The sequence below is a fragment of the Macaca nemestrina genome, chromosome 13 (genome assembly GCF_043159975.1).
Source record: "Macaca nemestrina isolate mMacNem1 chromosome 13, mMacNem.hap1, whole genome shotgun sequence".
In the NCBI taxonomy this organism is placed as follows: domain Eukaryota; kingdom Metazoa; phylum Chordata; class Mammalia; order Primates; family Cercopithecidae; genus Macaca; species Macaca nemestrina.
Genome location: NC_092137.1, coordinates 49407250 through 49430580, shown reverse-complemented (window position 1 = coordinate 49430580; position 23331 = coordinate 49407250). Strand labels below are relative to the sequence as shown.

Below are 23331 nucleotides of genomic sequence, written 5' to 3'. Positions count from 1 at the left end.
GCTCCATCGGGTTATTTATTTTCTTCTCTACACTGGTTATTCTAATTAGTCATTGGTCTAACCATTTTTCTTCATTTTTTAAATCTGAATTTAAAAATCTACAGTGAGCACATATAGGATGCATTTTTTCTATTAAAAATTTAAAGTTAGCCCAGAAAAAGTTGTCTGTTAACATATCCTGTTCAAAATGTAGAATGGTCCAATTGTTAAAAGGTCTAAACAATGCACATTTGATAGCAAAAGTATCATTTGGAGACACTGGTCATGCCCTCATTCATTTGAAAGGAAATTTGCAACACTGCCATTACTATTTTGTCACCACTTTGCCAAATTGCACACATTCAGTTAATTTTGAAGGACTGAAAATTAGATATGACTCACGTTATTCATCAAAAATTATAGTAATATTAACATGCTTTCAGGCAGTAAATACACACACTTGTAGCCAAACCAAGTTATCCTCATGAAGATCACCTCTTTTTTCAATAATATTCCATCTTCAAAGTTTTGCTGATGCAGTTTTTGTCTTCTTGATTGTCCTCACCCCTTTTGTGGCCAATCATTTCCTCAAGGCCCACTTTGTTCCAAAGGCTTGTTCAGCCCACACTGATAACTCCTCTTTGTACAGTCTGTTTGATTATCTGGTTATGTTGTGGCTTATCTTATGTATGTGCAGGCCCTCAATAAAACAGTGATTAATTGAATATTTGAAATCTCTCAGAAACTCTGAGCTTCATGTGCAGCACTTGAGCAGAAAACTTTGATTATTTAAATTTCTTCAAATTGTAATAAATCAAGCATTTAGATTTCCAGAGAAAAAGAGCAATCCCAGTGATATGGTTTGACTATGTCCCCACCCAAATCTCATCTTGAATTGTAGCTCCCATAATCCACATGTGTCGTGGGAGGTAACTGAATCTTGGGGGTGGGTTTTTCCCGTGCTGTTCTCTAATAGTGTATAAGTGTCATGAGATCTGATGGTTTTATAAAGGACGGTTCCCATACACATGCTGTCTTGCCTGCCACCAAGTAAGATGTGCCTTTGCTCTTCCTTCACCTTCCACCATGGTTGAGGCACCCCCAGCCATATGGAGCTGTGAGACCAATAAACCTCTTTCCTTTATAAATTACCCAGTCTTGGGTATGTCTTTATTAGCATCATGAGTAGGGACTAATACACCCAGCTTCCATCCTTTCCCTTGCAGCAGGAGAGAAAGGGATATATATTTCCTGATTATGAGCACTTCTCATTTCTTCTGAGCTGTGACATCACTTTTAGTAAGGGACTCTCCTTCCCAGTGGAATGCACTGGTGTTTGAGCAGGCATACCCTCATTTTGGAGACTTGTGAGGGGCATGTGGCAGGAAGGAGTTTTAGTAAATGAGGAAACATCTCTGCACTAGCAGCTTTTACTTGTTGTGAACAAACTCATTTTGAAGACCCCTTATTCTCCTCTACCTCCTTCCTGAGTATCCTGCTTATCATCTGGAGATGAGAGAAGATGGTTTTAGCAGAGACACTTTCAAGTTAGTATTTCCTGGAGCCAGAGCAGAGACAGACAACTAGTGTTGCATTATGGAGGTATAAGGAAATGGGGTTGTTTCAAAAGCTATAAAAGTTTCCTTTATTGGCTTCTCTTTTTCACACTGGTTGTTTAAATCTGAATATTTCCTAGCTTTTTGCAGATGATGAAATAGGTAGAAAGAAATGTTTAGCTAATAAAGTGCATGTTATTAGGCAAGCTGCATCATCACTTTCTTCTAACAGGATTTAACAGCCTGTTCTTTTTTTTCATTTTTAAAAAATCCCTGCCACTATTCCAGGGGTCAGAGGATGCCACTCCTTCAGGGGTCAGTGCATGTTTGTCTCCTGATCGTGCCACAGGAATGTGATTGTAATCTCAGCATCATGGTGGCCATTCTCAACAGTCCCTCTTTCCTGGACATGATCCTCTTTCCCTGGGATTTGTACAGATAAAAGACTGTTTGGGCTGGGCGTGGTGGCTCACACCTGTAATCCCAACACTTTGGGAGGCCAAGGCGAGTGGATCATGATGTCAGGAGATTGAGACCATCCTGGTTAACAGGGTGAAACACCTCTTCTACTAAGAAATACAAGAAATTAGCCAGGTGTGGTGGTGGGTGCCTGTAGTCCCCGCTACTGGGGAGGCTGAGGCAGGAGAATGGCATGAACCCGGGAGGCGGAGCTTGCAGTGAGCCAAGATAGTGCCACTGCACTCCAGCCAGGGCAACAGAGCGAGACTTCATCTCAAAAAAAAACACTGCTTATCCAGGCCAAAAGGAGTTGGCCAGGTTCAAAAGTAGAGCACACCACCAGTTATGCTGTGAAGTAGACAAAGTTGTCTTCAGTACTTGAGGCTCCAGTGTTTGGAATATTGCCTTTGTGATTCCCAGGCCAGCCTGTCTCCACACTTTACTTCTCCCTTCAGCACCAAAGAGAGTATGATTTGTGCATATACTACATAACATGCCAAGTAAAGAAGTTGGTTGTACATCTTAATTGTCAATTCCAGTAGGGACAATGTTAGTCTTTCTGTTACCCACATGAGTGAGGTTCAGAAAGGGTTTCTTACACACCGATATGCTAATTGTCATCTGAGAGGAGTGCCCTGAGTCATTCTCCCCTAGCTGTTTATGCATTAATCATTCCCAAGCACTATAGAGAAAGGGTTATCAGCCCAGTCCCCAGAATCAGATGCCTGAGTTAAAAGAATGGCTTTAGCACTCTACAGCTGGTTGACATTGGGCAAATTGTTTGACTTCCTAGTGCTTGAATTTTTTTCGTATATAAAGCAGGAATAATAACCAAATCTACCCCATAAGTATGTTGTGAAGATTAAATAAATTCATACATGAAAAGCACTTTGAACAGTGTTTATCACATTGCAATCAATGAAAGTTATTATAATATTCTTATTCATTTCTTAAACTACTTGAGAGTGCTCCCCTTTTCTAATGTCTCTCGTATAGTACCTAACTTAGAGGGGCTTGCTTCCTCCGTGACCGGGGATGGTTGGACCAGGCAAAGAAATAAGAAAAGATCTATGAAAGGAAACTAGATATAATTATAAGAATTTAACTAATGCATCAAAAATGTATAGAATCACAGGACTGAAAGTCAGAGATAGTTTAATCTATGGTTATCAAAAGTGGAAATATCAATAAGAATAACATAGGGAGTTTAAATACACATGCCATCACCCCAGTACACACACACACACAAACACACACCCCAAAGCAACACCCCCAACTTCATCCCATCCGACATCTACCAAACCCCAACCAGGGATTCTGATAGATTTGTTGAGGGCCACAACTATGTGTATTTTGAAAAAGACTATATGAGGATTCTGATGTATCTCTACCAACCCCTTACCCACTGGTGTCTACATATCCTGTCTAATACTCTCAGTTTATAGAGAAGAAAAAAAAATGATACCAAGAGAGGATAAATAGCTCTGCCAAAGACAAGTTGCTAACAACTGTAGACTAGCGCTTCTCTGGTTTTTATCCCTACCCTGATAGTTTAGGTCTCCAGCCTCTGGTGACATATGGTTGCCCCCAAATAAAATAGTTTCTGGAAGCCCTCAAGGGATATTCCACTTATGCTTAAAATCAAACTGTCCTGTTAGCCACTGCATGGTTCCTCTGTTCCTCTTCTCCCTTTCTTAATCAGCTATTTGAATTACTCATTCATGCTTTATATACATCTGGGTCCATGGCACCTCCAGGACCTATAGCATTTTTGGTTCCCACTGCTGCTTCTGCTGAGCATGCTGCTTGTGTTAGGCACTGCTGCCCCTCCTATCGGTGCTGTCATCTCCCCCTGGGCACTCTACCCCCACTGATGGCCTGGGACTTCTTTTTTTTAATTTTTTTTTAATTTTTTTTTGGCCTGGGACTTTTAAGATGCCAAAGGTTTGTGCCGTGTAATGCTTTCTTATGTTATAGAGAAAAGTAAGATAGTGTAACTTACATTGCAGCCCACCACCAAGATTTAGCAGAACAGCTCTTTCTTTCAGCTTCTTATTTATGGCTCCTGTTTTCCTCCCTGTGTCTCTTGCTGTCATTGTGTCTGAAAATGAATAGACAAACAGACTAAGACACAATAAGGGATTCATACAACTAAGGCTTTGTTTCCACCTTAATTTGGCTTTCTGATTCTCCCTTCCATAAAGACAAGTGCTGTAAGACTGAATTCATAAGTTAAAAAAATAGCAGTAATAAAAACCACTCTTTGAGCACTTACTCTGTGTGGGCATGGCATTAAGCACTTTACCAACATTAATTCATTTAATATTCATAGGCATCCTTGACAAAGGTAATATTACTATCACTGTGAATGAATGAAACTGAAAGGTGTTTAGTCACTTGCCCAAGGTCTCAAAACTGGCAATGGGCGAAGTAGATGTTCTAGCCAAGTGTGCTTTCCTCCAGAATCCAAGCTCCTAATTACTTTATTTTAATGCCTAGGGCTACACTTTAGAGAGCTTGGAAAAATCACTAAAATTATATTTAAAATGATGTATGCATGTGCTTTTTACCCTCTAGAGATAAATTTCAGGCGCTCAAAGGGCAAAAAGAATGTCCTAGCATTTTGTTGAGCTTTCCTGTAGGAAGCTGTACAATCTCTTATGAAAATAGACTCCTGCTATGTCTGTCCCATTGGGTCATCAAACCTGCCCAAACATGCCTGATATTTCAGTAGTGGATCAGTTCAGGCTTCTACTGTGACAAGTAGCAGAGCCAAGATGATGTATTTAGCTATGTTAAGCTGACTCAAGCTTAACACGAGATCATGTGCCTCTCATTTGCCTACCTTCATAGATTTTGTACCTGAAACCTTTCTGGGTTACTGAAGATCCTATGGAATCAGGGGGTTGAGGAGAAGGAAACACAAAGAATCCAACCCACTGTGAGAAGACTAAAAGCCCAGTTGGTGGAAGCCACCTCTCTGGGTGGCCAGGGTAACTAACAGCATGCCTCCCCAACTGTGTCTGCTTAGGCAGCCCCTTGGGGTTACTTAGCATGCTGCAGCTGTGCAGATTTCCATCTCTGATAAAAGTTTGCCTGAGAGGTACTTGCTGATGATTGTCAACAATCAAATGAATTATAGATGATGTTGGTAAACAAAATGCTGCCTTGATAAATGATAAGTTGGCTCTCCTCTGACATGACTGCTAAGTCATTCAAAGTGCTGATTAAACCCATTACTGTAAAATAATCACTATCCATTACCTTTAATGTCGTGAACTGACAACCTAGTTAAGGCAGCTGATGGTGTCAGCAAAGTGATTTGTTGTACTGCATGTCCATCGTCAATAAATCACTTCAATAAATCAATGAACAGTAGCAATAAAACAATATATTTTCACATTTCCTGACATTCAATTACAGAGCGTGTATACTGACTTATTCTTAAACACAACACTGAGATGGAAGGATTCAACATTCACCAGCAATGAACGCAGGATTAATTCTATTTTGGCCCAGACCAGACGAGGCTTCTATAATTATGTTTGTGTGCATGTGTGTGTATGCATACATGTATGCCTTCTTCAGCTACAGTACTTACCTAGCTGCTGCTGCCGAGATAACACATTACACAAGCAAAACGATAATCCTAAAGGTGTTCCTTGTCTTGAACTTAGATAAAGGTAATAACATGTAGAATACAGAGCTGTGACCAGGAATTTAGAGACCTGAGAAAGTTTTTAACCAACTGTTTGACCTCATGCAATTCACTGAACCTTTCTGTGATTGTTGTTTCATCTGTAAAGTGGGGATAATATCTGCTTACTGCAGACAATGATTACACAATCAGCTGAGATAACATACATGAGAATGCTTTATGAAATACAACACTTCTTTCTAAATTACTTTTCATTTTTCTTATTCTGAAGCCACTATTACCTCTAAAACTCTAATTTTATATATTAAATGCTCTTTCCAGCTATAGAGGTCTTGTAAGCAATTAAGTCTTAGCTAACTCAATTTTTAATACAGTAATGTTTTATGTACTGAATCTTTCTTTATTCACCCACAAGTTATCTAGTACTTGATTTTGTGCCAAACAATGTGCTAGGCCCAGAGAAGACAATAGTGAAAAAAGAGTTTACCATTTCATGATAAAAATAGAAGAGAAATAGGAAAGTAACAAAATCTGTAAAAATCATCATATAGATGCTTTCTCAATATCAAAACATTTTCTTTTAGCTACTATGGTAGAATTTTTGAAAATTATATTGCACACTCTGAGTCTTCAACTCAGTTTCACAAATATTTTCCAGAAAACTTGGATACAAAGGCCTATGCAGGTGACACATGTAAGTATAATTCAGGCCCTCTGAAGGGCCTGCTTTCTAACAGAGAGGAAAAATAAGTATTCTAATAACTATAGGATGAGACAGAATTTGTGACTAGCAATGAAAAAGGTAACTACCAAGACTCGTCATGATTAGAAGAATGTAAAATTACATCTGATTGGGCAAGCACCTAGACATGATTAACATTAGAGATGGTTCTGGAAGGGTGAGTAAAATGCCAATAATCAGAATAAGGCAATGTGGGGATGGAGGAATTGATCATTCAGAGAAAGATGTTCCCAATGGAGAGATATACAAAGGCAAAGGTAAGAATAAGGGAAAGCACAATGTGGTGCAGGAATTGGTGAGTTCATCCACTTCGGTTGATGTACTAGTTTAAAGAGGCTAAGTTATGTGTAGTAACAGATTAACTTCAAAATCCCAGTAGCACAACAAACCAACACACATCAAATGTTTATTTTTTGCTCACACGCTAGATCAATGAAATGTCAGATTCCACCACTTTGTAGCTACAGGATCTGAAATGTGCAACTTTCCTTGTTGCTTCAGGAAAAGAATAAAGAAGCATGGAGAACTCATGCCTGTTCTTCTAGGCTCAGGCACAGAAATGACATACGTTCTTTCTGCTAACAGCCAGTTAACCAGAACTAGCTGTATGGCCTGCTCAATGGCAAGAAGCTGCATAAAGTGGAAGAAAGGAGATTATTTGGTGAGCATTGTTATCTCTTTCATGGCTGGGCTATGAAACATATACAATGGAGAATAAAAGTTAAAATGGAAAATGTCAGCCACTTCTAGCAGTGACTTTCAGGATGTGGAATTTACACTAACCCTAGGAACTGGGATGACATTGGATGAACAAGATTAGGAGGATGATCTGATTGGGTTTGGTGATAATCTAGCTGTTAACCAGAAGGTCTGAAGGTGGTTTCCTGGATAAATTGTGAGAGAAGAGGGAGATTGGTGTGGTGCCTATCTCAGGGAAAGAAAGAGAGAGAAATTTAAAGCCTAAACATACCATGGTCATGACAATGGAAAACAGAGGGCATATGTGAGAAAATGATGAAAGTAAAAGTCTATTCGATTTGGCCATTAATTCAACATGGGACATGAGGAGTAGAGAGTACAGAAAGGAGAAATCCAGGGACTTTAGTCATAGTGGTATCATTGTACAGGCAGTCCACAGAAGAAGCCACTCTGGAGACTTCATACCAAGAATATAAATACCTATGATATAAAGTTATCATTATATATATAAAAAATAAAGTATGGAGCTGGAGTAGAGCAACTACAGCAGAAGCCAAAGATGTGAGTCGGATTTAGTGTGTCTTGATATCCATTCAAAAATCGTCTAATAAATGGCCAGGTACAGTGGTTTACACCTGTAATCCCAGCACTTTGGGAGGCTGAGGTGGGCAGATCATGAGGTCAGGAGATTGAGACCCTCCTGGCTAACACAGTGAAATCCCGTCTCAATTAAAAACACACACAAAAAAATTAGCCAGGCATGGTGGCGGGCACCTGTAGTCCTAGCTATTTGGTAGGATGAGGCAGGAGAATGACGTGAACCCAGGAAGTGGAGCTAGCAGTGAGCCAAGATCACACCACTGCACTCCAGCCTGGGTGACAGAGCAAAATTCCGTCTCAAAAAAAAAAAAAAAGTCTAATAAGCCACTCTATTTCTTTACCAATGTGATGATCATGCCAAGCATCACTATAAAGATAACATGCATCTTGTACATCAGCAACCATGGTACTTTTCAAAAAATTCAATGTGTCTTACCATCCATAAATAATTACTATTAATGATTAGACAATATTCTTTCAAAGTTTCCATTTGTAGCATAGGAAAATCAGAGTGCCTGTGTTCTACCTTTCATTCTAACTAGGTGTCAGAACTCAGAAAAATTATTCCCTGACTCTGCATTTCAATTTCCTCTTGTGATCTGTGTTGTTTGCTAAACAGTTGACTATTTTATGATCTCTTCTTTATGAGTTGATTCTTTTGTGAGCCCCTGGTCATTCTCTGTAAATTTTAGTTGCCGTTACCAATGTTGCATATGCTTTATGTTTTTCTCTTTAGTCCTTATTGTATGCTATATATTTTCCATTTTGTCTCTATTTTTAGTCAGTCTCTTCCACTAGAATATAAAGTCCATGGCAATGAAAATACATTTTTGTATATAAATGCTCAGTACCTAGAGAGCTCTAGGAATGTTAGTAATAATAAGAAGAATATCATTACCATCAAAAGGGCTTGTAATTGGACTTGGCAGCAATTTGAATACAGGAACTGCTTGCTTCTTGAACTGGAAGTGTGTATCTCTGACCATATTTCAACATGATTTTTAATATCTACATAATATTCCACTGTAGCTGTTCTTTCAATGTATACTGCCATGTCCTAATTCTTTCATATTTGCATTCTCTTCTCACTATGCTCCATACTATGACAAATATTTCTGCACATATAATTTTGCATTTTTCTCACATTATTATATTTCTAAAAGAAGAATTTGTGGGTAAAAGTATAACAACTTTTGTAATTAAATTTATTTTTTGCCAAATTGTCTCTTAGAAGGGCATTATCAATTTACATTTTCCATAAATGAAAGTAGCTTTCAAGGGATGAGTAAGACCATGGCCTCTTAGTAGCCTCTAGGTCCAAATCTTAGCTCAGTCTTATCTGGTTGAAGGCACTGGGCAAGTTCTTGAACTCTTCTTAGTATCCACAACTGAAAAATAGGTAAAATATCAAATTGTATTGTTGTTCTGAAAATTAAATGTCAAAATATACATAAAATATAAAATGGGATCTGACATATAGGACTTAGTAAATAAAATTCAACCATTATTGTTTCAGTATATGAAATTGTCTTTTCACCATATCTTTATTAACACAATATATTTTTCTTTTATAATCTCAGAGCCTTAATATGATTTTGTTAATTAAATTAGTATTTATTTAATCACTAGTGACAATGAATATTATCTCTTCTGACTATTATAAGATTTACTTAAATATTAAGGAAACATTCTTTATATATCTCATATACATATTAATGAATACAAATTAATATTAAGACAATTCCTTATATGTATTATAAAAGCATTTCCAGACTATGACTTGCCTTTTCATTGTATCTGTAAGTTTATTTGTCTCACCAAATTAAAATGTTTACAGTGCTCGCTATGGCAGCACATATACTAAAATTGGAACAATACAAAGAAGACTAGCATAGCCCCTGCACAAGGATGACATGCAAATTCGTGAAGTGTTCCATATTTTTCAAGATGACCGAATAGGAAACAGCTCCAGTCTGCAGCTCCCAGCATGATCAACACAGAAAATGGGTGATTTTGCATTTCCAACTGAGGTACCTGGTTCATCTCATTGGGACTGGTTGGACAGTGTGTGCAGCCCACGAAGGGCAAGCCGAAGCAGGGTGAAGCATCGCCTCACCTGAGAAGTGCAAGGGGTTGGGGGATGTCCCTTTCCTAGCCAAGGGAAGCCATGACAGACTGTAGCAGAAAAATCAGGACACTGCTACCCAAATACTACGCTTTTGCAATGGTCTCAGCAAATGGCACACCAGGAGATAATATGCCTCATCTGGCTCAACAAATCCCATGCCAACAGAGCCTTGCTCTCTGCTAGCGCAGCAGTCCGAGATCCAGCTGTGAGGTGGTAGCCTGGCTGGGAGAGGGACATCTGCCATTGCTGAGGCTTGAGTAGGTAAACAAAGCAGCCCAGAAGCTCAAACTGGGTGGAGCCCACCTCAGTTCAATGAGGCCTGCCTACCTCTGTAGACTCCACCTCTAGGGGCAGGGCATAGCTGAACAAAAGGCAGCAGAAACTTCTGCAGACTTAAACGTCCCTGTCTGACAGCTCTGAAGAGACCAGCAGTTTTCCCAGCATGGTGTTTGAGCTCTGAGAATAGACAGACTGCCTCCTCAAGTGGGTCCCTGATCGCTGTGTAGCCTAACTGGGCGACATCTCTCAGTACGGGCCAACTGACACCTCATACAGCCAGGTGCCCCTCTGAGATGAAGGTTCCAGAGGAGGGATCAGGCAGCAATATCTGCTATTCTGCAGTCTCTGCTGGTGATACTCAGGCAAACAGGTCTGGAGTGAATACCTCCAGCAAACTCCAACGGACCTGAAGCTGAGGGACCTGACTGTTAGAAGGAAAACCAACACACAGAAAGGAATAGCATCAATATCAACAAAAAGGACATCCAAACCAAAACCCCATCTGTTGGTCACCAACATCAAAGACCAAAGGTAGATAAAACCACAAAGATGGGGAGAAACCAGAGCAGAAAACCTGAAAATTCTAAAACCCAGAGAGCCTCTTCTCCAAAGGACTGCAGCTCCTTACCAGCAATGGAACAAAGATGGACAGAGAATAACTTTGATGAGTTTACAGAAGTAGGCTTCAGAAGGTCGGTAATAACAAACTTCTCCAAACTAAAGGAGGATGTTTGAACCCATCGCAAACAAGCTAAAAAACCTTGAAAAAAGATTAGCAGAACGGCTAACTAGAATAAACAGTGTAGAGAAGAACTTAAATGACCTGATGGAGCTGAAAACCATGGCACGAGAACTACATGAGGCATGTACAGGCTTCAATAGCCAATTTGATCAAGTGGAAGAAAGGATGTCACTGATTGAAGATCAAATTAATGAAATAAAGCAAGGAGACAAGATTAGAGGAAAAAAAAGTAAAATGAAATGAACAAAGTCTCCAAGAAATATGGGACTACATGAAAAGACCAAATCTATGTTTGACTGGTATACCTGAAAGTGACGGGGAGAATGGAACCAAGCTGGAAAACACTCTTAAGGATATTATCCAGGAGAACTTCCCCAACCTAGCAAGGAAGGCCAACATTCAAATTCAGGAAATACAGAGACCACAACAATGATACTCCTTGAGTACAGCAATCCCAGGATACATAATTGTCACATTCACCAAGGTTGAACAGAAGGAAAAAATGTTAAGGGCAGCCAGAGAGAAAGGTCAAGTTACCCACAGATGGAAGCCCATCAAACTAACAGCAGATCTCTTGGCAGAAACTCTACAAGCCAGAACAGAGTGGGGGTGAATATTCAACATTCTTAAGAAAAGAATTTTCAACATAGAATTTCATACCCAGTCAAACTAAGCTCCATAAGTGAAGGAGAAATAAAATCCTTTACAGAAAAGCAAATGCTGAGAGATTTTGTGACCACCAAGCCTGCCTTACAAGAGCTCCTGAAGGAAACACTAAACCTGGAAAGGAACAACCGGTACCAACCACTGCAAAAACATGCCAAATTGGAAAGACCATCGATGCTAGGAAGAAACGGCACCAACTAATGAGCAAAATAACCAGCTAACTTCATACTGACAGGATCAAATTCACACATAACAACATTAACCTTAAATGTAAACGGGCTAAATGCCCCATTTAAAAGGCACAGAGTGGCAAATTGAGTAAAGAGTCAAGACCCATCAGTGTGCTGTATTCAGAAGACCCATCTCACATGCAGAGACACACATAGGCTCAAATTAAAGGGATGGAGGAAGATCTACCAAGCAAATGGAAAGAAAAAAAAAAAAAGCAGGGGTTGCAATCCTAGTCTCTGGTAAAACAGACTTTAAAATAACAAAGGTCAAAAGAGACAAGGGCATTACATCATGGTAAAGGGATCAATTCAACAAGAAGAGCTAACTATCCTAAATGAATATGCACCCAATACAGGAGCACCCAGATTCATAAAGCAAGTCCATAGAGACCTACAAAGAGACTTAGACTCCCACACAATAATAATGGGATACATGAACACCCCGCTGTCAATATTAGATCAACGAGACAGAAGGCTAATAAGCATATGCAGGACTTGAACTCAGATCTCCACCAAGCCGACCTAATAGACATCTACAGAACTCTCCACCCCAAATAAATAGAATATACATTCTCAGCAGCACATCACACTTATTCCAAAATGGACCACAGAGTTGGAAGTAAAACACTCCTCAGCAAATGTAAAAGAACAGAAATCACAACAAACTGTCTCTCAGACCACAGTGCAATCAAATTAGAACTAAGGTCTAAGAAACTCCCTCAAAACTGCACAACTATATGGAAACTGAACAATCAGTTCCTGAATGACTACTGGGTAAATAACAAAATGAAGGCAGAAATAAAGATGTTCTTTGAAACCAATGAGAACAAAGACACAACATAACGGAATCTCTGGGACACATTTAAAGCACCGTGTAGAGGGAAATTTATAGCACTAAATGCCCACAAGAGAAAGCAGGAAAGATCTAAAACTGACACCCTCACATCACAATTAAAAGAACTAGAGAAGCTAGAGCAAACAAATTCAAAAGCTAGCAGAAGGCAAGAAATAACTAAGATCAGAGCAGAATTAAAGGAGATAGAGACACAAAAAACCCTTCAAAAAATCCATGAATCCAGGAGCTGGTTTTTGAAAAGATCAACAAAATTAAAAGACTGCTAGCAAGACTAAAAAGAAGAAAAGAGAGAAGAATCAAATCAACGCAATAAAAAAATGATAAAGGGGATATCACCACCAATCCCACAGAAATACAAACTACCATCGGAGAATATTTGTGTGAAGGTGTTTATAGTAAACTGGAAAATCTAGAAGAAATGGATAAATTCCTCGACCCACACCCCGCCACCCCAAGTCTAAACCAGGAAGAAGTTCAATCCCTGAATAGACCAATAACAGACTCTGACATTGAGACAATAATTAATAGCAGACCAACCAAAAAAAGTCCAGGACCAGACGGATTCACAGCCAAATTCTACCAAAGGTAGAAAGAAGAGCTGATGCCATTCCTTCTGAAACTATTCCAATCAATAGAAAAAGAGGGAATCCTCCCTAACTCATTTTATGAGGCCAGCATCATCCTCATACCTGATGAACATTAATGTAAATATCCTGAGTGAAATACTGGCAAACCAAATCCAGCCACACATCAAAAAGCTTATCCACTAAGATCAACTTGGCTTCATCCCTGGGATGCAAGGCTGGTTCAACATATGCAAATCAATAAATGTACTCCATCACATAAACAGAACCAATGACAAAAACCACATGACTAACTCAATAGATGCAGAAAAGGCCTTTGACAAAATTCAACAGCCCTTCATGCTAAAAACTCTCAAAGAACTCGGTATTGATGGAACATATCTCAAAATAATAAGAACTATTTATGACAAACCCACAGCCAATGTCATACTGAATGGGCAAAACTGGAAGCATACCCTCTGAAGACTGGCACAAGACAGGGATGCCCTTTCTTACCACTTCTATTCAACATAGTATTGGAAGTTCTGGCCAGGGCAATCAGGCAAGAGAAAGAAATTAAGAGTATTCAATTAGGAAAAGAGGAAGTCAAATTGTCCCTGTTCGTAGATGACATGATTGTATATTTAGAAAACCCCATTGTCTCAGCCCAAAATCTCCTTAAGCTGATAAGCAACTTCAGTAAAGTCTCAGGATACAAAATCAATGTGCAAAAACCACAAGCATTTCTATGCACCAATAAGAGACAGAGAGCCAAATCATGAGTGAACTCCCATTCACAATTGCTACAAAGAAAATAAAATACCTAGAAATTCAACTTACAAGGGATGTTAAGGACTTTTTCGAGGAGAATTACAAACCACTGCTCAACGAAATAAAAGAGGACACAAACAAATGGAAGAACATTCCATGCTCATGGATAGGAAGAATTGATATCGTGAAAATGGCCATACTGCCCAGGGTAATTTATACATTCAATGCCATTGCCATCGAGCTACTAATGACTTTCTTCACAGAATTGGAAAAAACTACTTTAAAGTTCATATGGAACCAAAAAAGAGCCCACATTGCCAAGACAATCCTAAGCAAAATGATCAAAGCTGGAGGCATCACACTACCTGACTTCAAACTATACTACAAGGCTACAGTAGCCAAAACAGCATGATGGTACAGAAGAGAGGCCTCTGCAATAACTTCACACATCTACAACTATCTGATCTTTGACAAACCTGACAAAAACAAGCAATGGGGAAAGGATCCCATATTTAATAAATGGTGCTGGGAAAACTGGCTAGCCATATGGAGAAAGCTGAAACTGGATCCCTTCCTTACACCTTATACAAAAATTAATTCAAGATGGATTAAAGACTTAAATGTTAGACCTAAAACTATAAAAACCCTAGAAGAAAACCTAGGCAATACCATTCAGGACATAGGCATGGGCAAGGACTTCATGATTAAAACACCAAAAGCAAAGGCAACAAAAGCCAAAATAGACAAATGGGATCTTATTAAACTAAAGAGCTTCTGCACAGCAAAAGAAACTACCATCAGAGTGAACAGGCAACCTACAGAATGGGAGAAAATTTTTGCAATCTACCCATCTTACAAAGGGCTAATATCCAGAATCTACAAAGTGGGCAAAGGATTTGAACAGACACTTCTCAAAAGAAGATATTTATGCAGCCAACAGACACATGAAAAAATGATCATCACTGGTCATCACAGAAATGCAAATCAAAACCACAATGAGATACTATCTCACACCAGTTAAAATGGTGATCATTAAAAAGTCAGGAAACAACAAGTACTGGAGAGGATGTGGAGAAACAGGAACACTTTTACACTCTTGGTGGGACTGTAAACTAGTTCAACCATTGTGGAAGACAGTGTGACAATTCCTCAAGGATCTAGAACTAGAAATACCATTTGACCCAGCCATCCCATTACTGGGCCTATACCCAAAGGATTATAAATCATGCTACTATGTAAGACACATGCACACATAAGTTGTCGTGTCACTATTCACAATAGCAGACTTGGAAACAACCCAAATGTCCATCAATGATAGACTGGATTAAGAAAATGTGGCACATACACACAATGGAATACCACGCAGCCATAAAAAAAGATGAGTTCCTGTCCTTTGTAGGGAGAAGGAAGAAGTTGGAAACCATCATTCTGAGCAAACTACTGCAAGGACAGAAAACCAAACACTGCATGTTCTCACTCATAGGTGGGAATTGAACAATGAGAACACTTGGACAGACAGCGGGGAACATCACACACTGGGGCCTGTCGTGGGGTGGGGGAATGGTAGAGGGATAACATTAGGAGAAATACCTAATGTAAATGACGAGTTAATGGGTGCAGCAAACCAACATGGTACATGTATACCTATGTAACAAACCTGCAAGTTGTGCACATGTACCCTAGAATTCAAAGTATAATAAACAAAATAAATAAAAATGTTATCAAATCTATCACTATTTTCTCTTAAGAGTTTCGTTTTGGGAGATATGCCTAGGCAGTTCTCCTTTACCAAGTATAACATTATTATTTACCTACTTCTTCTGTTGCTCTCAAGCTTCTGTTATTTATATTTAGAACTTCAGTCCATCTGGAATTTATTTTGGCTTAAGGCATGCTGTGAGAATCTAGATTTTTTTCACATGTTAATTCAATTGATGTGTTGACTGCTCTTCTATTCTTTGTGTGTGTGTGTGTGTGTGTGTGTGTTTTACTGCTAAGATAGTACCAAAGGTACCAACAATAAAAGGTTAACCAGATTAAATCCAGATCATTGTTTTATGCAAGAGTCTAATTCATAGATTCTGACTTGTCTTCTCTACACTTGTTAATAAGGTAAATAGGCTTTGTAACAACTATTTTCCTGAACACATTCCTTTTAACCTCTGCCAAATTTGGTCTTCAGGTTAAGGTTGCTATTAAGAAGACCAAAAGCACTGTAAGCATTACCTTTGCAAAAGCATTGATAGACTCCCATAGCTATGCTGGTCTCTCTGGAGAAACTTGCAGAGAGAATTTCTAAATCTATATAAGACTACCCTGAAGACACTCATTGCACTGACTCTGCTTTGTAAAATTCTGTTTTTCTCCCTAAATGTCTCCCATTATCACAAACGATCTGGGAGATCATAGGGATTAACATTTCCCTATGGAAATCAAAGTTTGATGCTCCAAAACATACTTTAATTATTGTTTTCTTCCAGACTATAGAGTTAAATCTTTCCAAATATTCCTCCAAACTTACTAGTATTCACAATTTATTTGAAATACAATAAGGGTATTTAAGGCCTCTTTCAGGCTTTATTGTTTTGGGCTCAGTGAGCCCATTCTTCCTATGTCTTGAACCTTAAAGGGATAGTGTTGCAATGAGAAACTTGATTATCAAGAGCTATTATTAATCTAATTGTCTCCCTTCCAGCCCCACCCCAGGTCTTTGAGTCAGACTCTCAGATATTTTCCTTTGGCTCATAAATGCAAGTCCTAATGAAGAGCTGGCCTTGAAGACAAACACTCAGGACCAGAATTTCTCTCTGAAGATTCTGCCTTTCTTGAACTCATTAGACCTTGATTTTGGAACTTTGAACTCTTGATTCTCTAACTTGACTTTGACAGCTGATTCTTGCTCTTATTAGATTTAGTCCTTTAATTTTCATCTGTTCATTTGCATTTGAAATATTCTATGTTCAAGTCAGTCTTGTTTATCCATTGTTCCTGTTATCTTTTAGGAAGATTTGGACATTCATGAATTACACAGTCACTGTTTGGTATAGATCTTTAACAGCCAATGCCTTTTTGGTAAGAAACTTTGCCATACCTGCTTACATCGGAGCTATAAACAAAGATAATAAGTCATATTTTATTTAACATAGCCACCTCTCTTTCCATCATCTTTACTATCTCCTCTATACTTTTACTCATTATGTTTTCCTCTACTGAAATATCAAATCTTTGACATATTTTTGTATTTTCTTTTTTTTTTTTTTGAGATGGAGTCTCGCTCTGTCGCCCAGGCTGGAGTGCAGTGGCGCGATCTCGGCTCACTGCAAGCTCCGCCTCCCGGGTTCACGCCATTCTCCTGCCTCAGCCTCCCGAGTAGCTGGGACTACAGGCGCCCACAACCGTGCCCGGCTAATTTTTTGTATTTTTAGTAGAGACGGGGTTTCACCGTGGTCTCGATCTCCTGACCTTGTGATCCGCCCGCCTCGGCCTCCCAAAGTGCTGGGATTACAGGCGTGAGCCACCGCGCCCGGCCTTGTATTTTCAAATCATAACCATCTCTTCAGGTCCTATTCAGATCCTGTCATCTCTATGAAGCCTCTTTAAACCTTCTTTTCATTTTTTTTTCCTTCTCTTTAGGACTTTAACTCTTACTTTTCTTAAAATGTGTAGTTAATTATTACTATATATTTTCTTATTTAATGACATACTGTCTGGGTCTTGTTTCTTCAGCTAGATTATAATCTCCTTAAGGAAAGAAACTAGAATGTTCTGTAATTCCCACAATGACTAGTATCGTGTTAAATATACCATTAAGTGCTTAATAGATGTTGTCAACTGGTGGACTAGCAGCTCCATTTTACTGCACTGTAACCTAATGGAAAAATAAGATTAGCCTATTCTACTAGAATTAACACAAAGAAGCGAAATTCCCAATGTGCTTTTCTTGGCCATGTCATTGTCATCCATAAAACTCATCCATTTTCTTTACCTTCCTCCAGCTTTCCTCATCATTCTATAGATGACTGTATTTGATAAATATGCATTTACTTTACAAGAAATACTTCCTGAAAATATTTACTAGTTAGGTTTTAATATAAGACCTTAAACTCATTTTGTAATTTTATAAGTATTTTAGTAACCAACCCCACAGATTAGATAAGAAAAATTTTTTTCATGCTCAATATGTTGGAGAGAAAATGCAGATGTGGCATTTTCAAGGAACTTCTCCAAGTTCATATGCTTAGTAACTAGAACAAGAGAGACAAAACACAGTTTATCTGGCTTAAATCCAGTGGTCTCCAGAATAAGAAGAATGTGCTTTCTGCTAAGCCCTAATGCCTCTCAATTACCACAAGGTCAAATCACATTTAAAATTCATTCCACCAAAAAATGCACATAAACATTAAACAACAGCAATGTCCCAAATCTTATCATTAACCATTCCTCTACCATGCTTTACTGAAAATTTTAGAATTCAAGGCTGTGATTTGTCCATTTTATCCCCTTATTCTTTACCCTTCAGAACCAGTTAGTCTCTTAATTGAACCAATCTTTAAACTAGATAACATGTTCATTTTTCTGTCAGAGGTATTTCAGCTTATTTTTTGCTGAATTGGATATGAGGACTGTGTTTGAAATTAGTTAGGGAGATAGAGTGGCAAGTGTACCATGGCTACTTGCAAAATGCAATTAAGCCCTGGGATGGTGGCCAGGAGCCCTGGCAGGCAGAGACTCGAAACCAGGGGAGAGATTATATCGGAGCCATATTAGTGCCATCTAATTGCTGTTTTAATTTCCTCCCTTCAGCCATACTAGTTGTCCTGGCAGAGACTTGATGCTTCTAACACAAGAGTGAGAGCCAAAGTGAATTTAGCATCAGTTTGAATTTGTTTGTGTTTGAATTAGTCTGAGACATGGCCATGAGAAATTGTTTTCTTTACACCTTTGATGTCGTTACAGGTGTTCCAGCTGCTTGTAGGTCATTAGGCTGCTGATTCGGCCCCGGCCCTAGCACTGGAAAATGATAGCTGATCAATTTTTGGTAGTCCATTCCCAAGTCAACTGTTAATAGATCAGTATGCATTCCAGAATTTGAGGCATTAGAAAAATACTTAGATAGTGCACTGAGAGAAATGAACATTTAAATTCATTTTGGTGGTAAGGAAGAAGGTAATACCAGGATATAAAATGTAATTTGCAGGAGAAAATCTTCTTTCTCCCAAATATCTTCTCCACTGTTACCTGTGATTGTGCATTACTTATAGTAGAAAGTTTCATTCACTTCAGACTCCTTTTAAAGATAAATTCCCGGAAATGGGAAGCCCATCAGCCCTGCCATGTCATTATGGATGAATAAGAGAGTCTGTGTCAGTGTGGATGAAATAAATATATCTAGGAGATGTTGTACAGGCTGGAGCAAATCTTACGCTGCAGCCATAACTGTCTTCCAGAGTGGCAATTGTTAACATGTAGCTTCTTAAGATTTAAATACACCTTGTTAAACCAACATTTTTCAAGTGTTATCTTACCAAGTTCACCAAATGCGGATATCAAGATCTTAAATGCAATAATCAGATACTCAACTCAAAGCATACCTCCTGTAGTTAAAATTAACTACCTCAAAATTCTCTAAGAGATTTATTTCCTTTAGGTTACTCTGCAAATGCCTGTCATCTATTTCTTTTACTATTTGCATCTCTGTTTGCAAGATGCTGGAATTACATCTATATCTTTGTTCTGAGTGCTTGATATAGAATCCTCAAAAAATAATTCAGCATTCTGCATTTTGCTTGTGCTGCAGAATTGGGAAGGGTAAAGTAACTTCAAGTTTAGAGTCCAACTTTCAAAAATATTAATCACATGGAAATTGGATACCATTGTACATCCTGTATAACAAATGGAAACGTTTTCTTTAGCTGCAGAAATTTGTTTGCCCCTCTAACCATTTCACTTCTAAGTCATGCAAACAACTCAAACAGGACTCGAGGTGAGAGCAAAAGCATTTGCTGTACTCCTCCGTCAACTCTAGCCTTTCCTTTGCCAAGCATTACTACCATGGGCCACCACCATAGACTGTCATTTTCTTGGAGAGGAAAAAGGAACCAAGAGAAGATTATGGAAAGTGGGGCCCTATTTAGAACAGAAGCATAGAAAGAAATCTGGTGTTCTGCTAACTCCCCACACAAGTCCCCTTTCTGTAGTCTGTTCTGTTCTGTTCTCTCCTAGCTGACACCTCTTTTCTCTCCATTGCATTTCAAAACATTTCTTGATTTCAGTGAGTCAGATGGAAAAGAGCACTGGACTGAGAGTTGAGCAACCACAGATTTAGTTCCAACCATTCAACCTATTTTCAGTAAAAACTTGGGCAAGTAGGTCAGTCACTTGGATGCCATCCTCTACGACTTAAAAAATGGGTGTGCCCATCTCAGCTAGAGAGGTGCTAAGCAGACCCAGCCCGGCTACTTGGCCACATCTCCACTCCTAGCACTCCAATATGATTGAAGAGGTTCACAGAGAGGATGTGTGACCACCGTACTTATATCCCTAGTAAGGAATTACTGAGAAATTTCTGTGGGTATTTTTCCTAGGTTGGTGTTCTGTGTTAGTACAACAGGCAATTTTTTGGAACATGTTGTAGGTAGCAATGCCTATAATCCCACCATCACAGCTTTTTTTTTCCTGTGGAATATTCCTATTATTCATATTAATCTGTTTAGTTAAAATAGCAATGCCATAATATGGATCAAAAAAAAAAAAATCCATAACTCCTCCTTAGCCATTGACAGCAGAATGTCCTATACACCACCACCGCTGTGGTAGGATAAACAGTGGAACCCCAAAGATGTTCATGTCCTAATCCCCAAAACATAAATATGTTACATTACCTGGAAAAGGGGACTTTGCAAATATGGTTAAGCAGAGAATTTTGAGATAGGGAGATTATCCCGGACTATTCAAACAGGCCTTTGGGCCTTATTACTGTGGTAATAAGAGTCCTTTTAAGAAAAAGGTATAAAGGTCAGAGACAGAGAAAGTGATTAGAATATAATACACTGCTGACTTTGAAGATAGATAATAAAACCATAAGCCAAGGAATGTGGGCAGCCTCTAGAAGCCAGAAAAGGCAAATAAACACATTATCTCCTAGAGTCTCCAGAAAGAATGTGCCCTGCCAACACCTTGATTTTAGGATTTCTCACTTCCAGGACTGTAAGATAACAAATGTGTGTCATTTAACATCCCTTCATTCGTGGTAGTTATAGTATCAATAGGAAATTAATATAACCACTTAATTTAGACTCTTTAACATGGATCTGTGTTGTTTGTGTTGGTCATTCTTTCTCATTATTCATAATCAGATAATGTCATTTACATTTTTCTAAACATTAATTAAATGCTAAATATTAGCCCATAACCAGCCATGCCTGGTGGGGCAGGTGATGCTGCTAAAGTGGGATGTTATACAAGAGGGTAAAAGCTCTAGATCTTGGACCAGACAAATGTGGGTTGAAGCCCTTTCTCTGAACTATTATTGTAACTCTGAGAACGTCAAAGAAACTACTCTATCACTTTGAAACCAGCTTCTTGTCTATTAAAATGTTATCCTAACTCATAAGGTCAATGAGAGCATTAAATAAGATAATTTATATGTAAGAATTTAACAGAAGTTTTAGTACATAGGGTATATAGGGTAGATTTTATTGTTTTTAAAAAGGGATGACTCACTGAACTAAAGAGTATAGCAACAGCTTTTTAGAGGAAATGTGATCCACGTTGGTCCTCAAATATTTCGGTAGACTTGGGTAGAGACTTTCAAAAGTGAAGCTATTATGTTGTGGAATACAGGGTTTAGGGTAGAGATTTGGATTTGCCACTTATTGGCCACATCATCATCTTGGGTGAATTATTTCATTCCTCTGACCTGCAATTTCTTCAGCTGAAATTTGTATATCAATATCCATCTTATAGGATCATTGAGAAGATTAAATAGAATTATGTATGTGAAGCTTGGGGAAAGCTCAGCACAGAATTCAATCACTGGGGTTAGGAAGGCAGCAAGGACAAAGTTGTAGGGCATGTTTTTGAAACAGATAAACCAGCAGATAGTCTTTGGTGGAGCCAGCAGACTAAAGTAGAACAACTGACAAAGTTAGAGAATAGATTGAAAGAAGATTGTAGGGGGGTCCTGCATGCCTGGCTAGGGTTTTCTAACCTGAAGGACTGAAAGTGACTTTTATAATAGGAGCTATCAAATATAAGCTATAGAGGGTTTTATATAACACTATAAATTCAGTTTGCCCATAATACAAATGATAGAAGAGTTTATAGAGAGAGGTATTCCTAGGTAGTTCTATAGGGCATTGTTTTCAAAGTTTCTTAGCAATTAACCATGTATTAGAATACATGTAAAGGGTAAAATATTAATGAAGTATCACAAAATGTTTTTAATATAAATTGATATTATGTTTCATACTTAAACATATTCATTAGGCAAATACGTGTTGAGTATCTATCATTTAAACAGAGATAGAATAATGAGCAAAGAACTCAGTCACTGTGTTTACAGAGTTTAGTTTCATGAAAGAGACAGATATGAATTAAAGTTATACAAATTAAATATACTTTATGCAACAATATATAATCAGATAATACATATGCATATTTCATTTTTATGAAAAGAGTGTATAATGGGCTGTGACATGTCCCAGAGGGCCTTATACAGTCTGCTATGGACTAAATGGTGTTCCCCCAAAATTTCTATGTTGAAGCTGTAACCCCCTATATAATGGTGGTATTTGAAGATGGGGCCCATGGAAGGTAATTAAGTTTAGATGAGATCATAAAGATCAGGCCTTCATGATGGGGGTAAGAGACTAATACATGGTCTAGGGAATTTGTGTCCTTGACATCCATTCCTCTGCCTCTCTTTGGTGTAGATGCCCTTAAGATAGAGCAGGATTTGCTTCTCTTCTCTCATAGGCCCTGTAATTGGTCCATGATTGGTATAAGGCAGTTTCAAGGCCAAGCCTCCCCCTATCTATAGCAACTTCTTCCTCTCGCCCCCTAGTTCACCCACTGACCTCACCTTCCTTTGACAATCATAATTCTTATCACTTAGCTATTTTCTTGTGCATATTGTTATATGGTGAATGTGATATAATGCCATTGATCATATAAGAATTATTCTTCTCCTGCTCTGTGCGTAGTATATACTGTGGTCAGTCTCTATCCTTTGACTTGACTAGGATGACTGAGAATATGTTTAAGCTGGACTAGGAGGGAGTAGATGTAACATGAGATAAAAAATATTATTTGGTGGAATCAAGGAGGACAAGAAAAATAACAACGGAGGAGGAGAAGGAGGGCAAAAGAAGAGAAAAAGTACTGGACAGCCAGGAATGAAGAC

General features: G+C 38.5%; 1 long non-coding RNA gene and 1 other non-coding gene across 2 annotated transcripts in view; one reads left to right on the top strand and one right to left on the bottom strand.

Annotated features, from left to right (window-relative positions):
- The window catches only part of LOC105465007 (uncharacterized), a 400763-nt gene that overhangs the window by 8516 nt on the left and 368916 nt on the right, over nt 1-23331 (bottom strand). Inside the window, exon 4 of the long non-coding RNA XR_011611716.1 lies at nt 3997-4095. This is a non-coding gene — a long non-coding RNA (uncharacterized lncRNA). The remainder of the gene's footprint in view (nt 1-3996; nt 4096-23331) is intronic.
- Nucleotides 9530-9636, top strand: LOC112423762 (U6 spliceosomal RNA). The gene has a single exon (XR_003014318.2). It is a non-coding gene; the product is annotated as a U6 spliceosomal RNA (small nuclear RNA).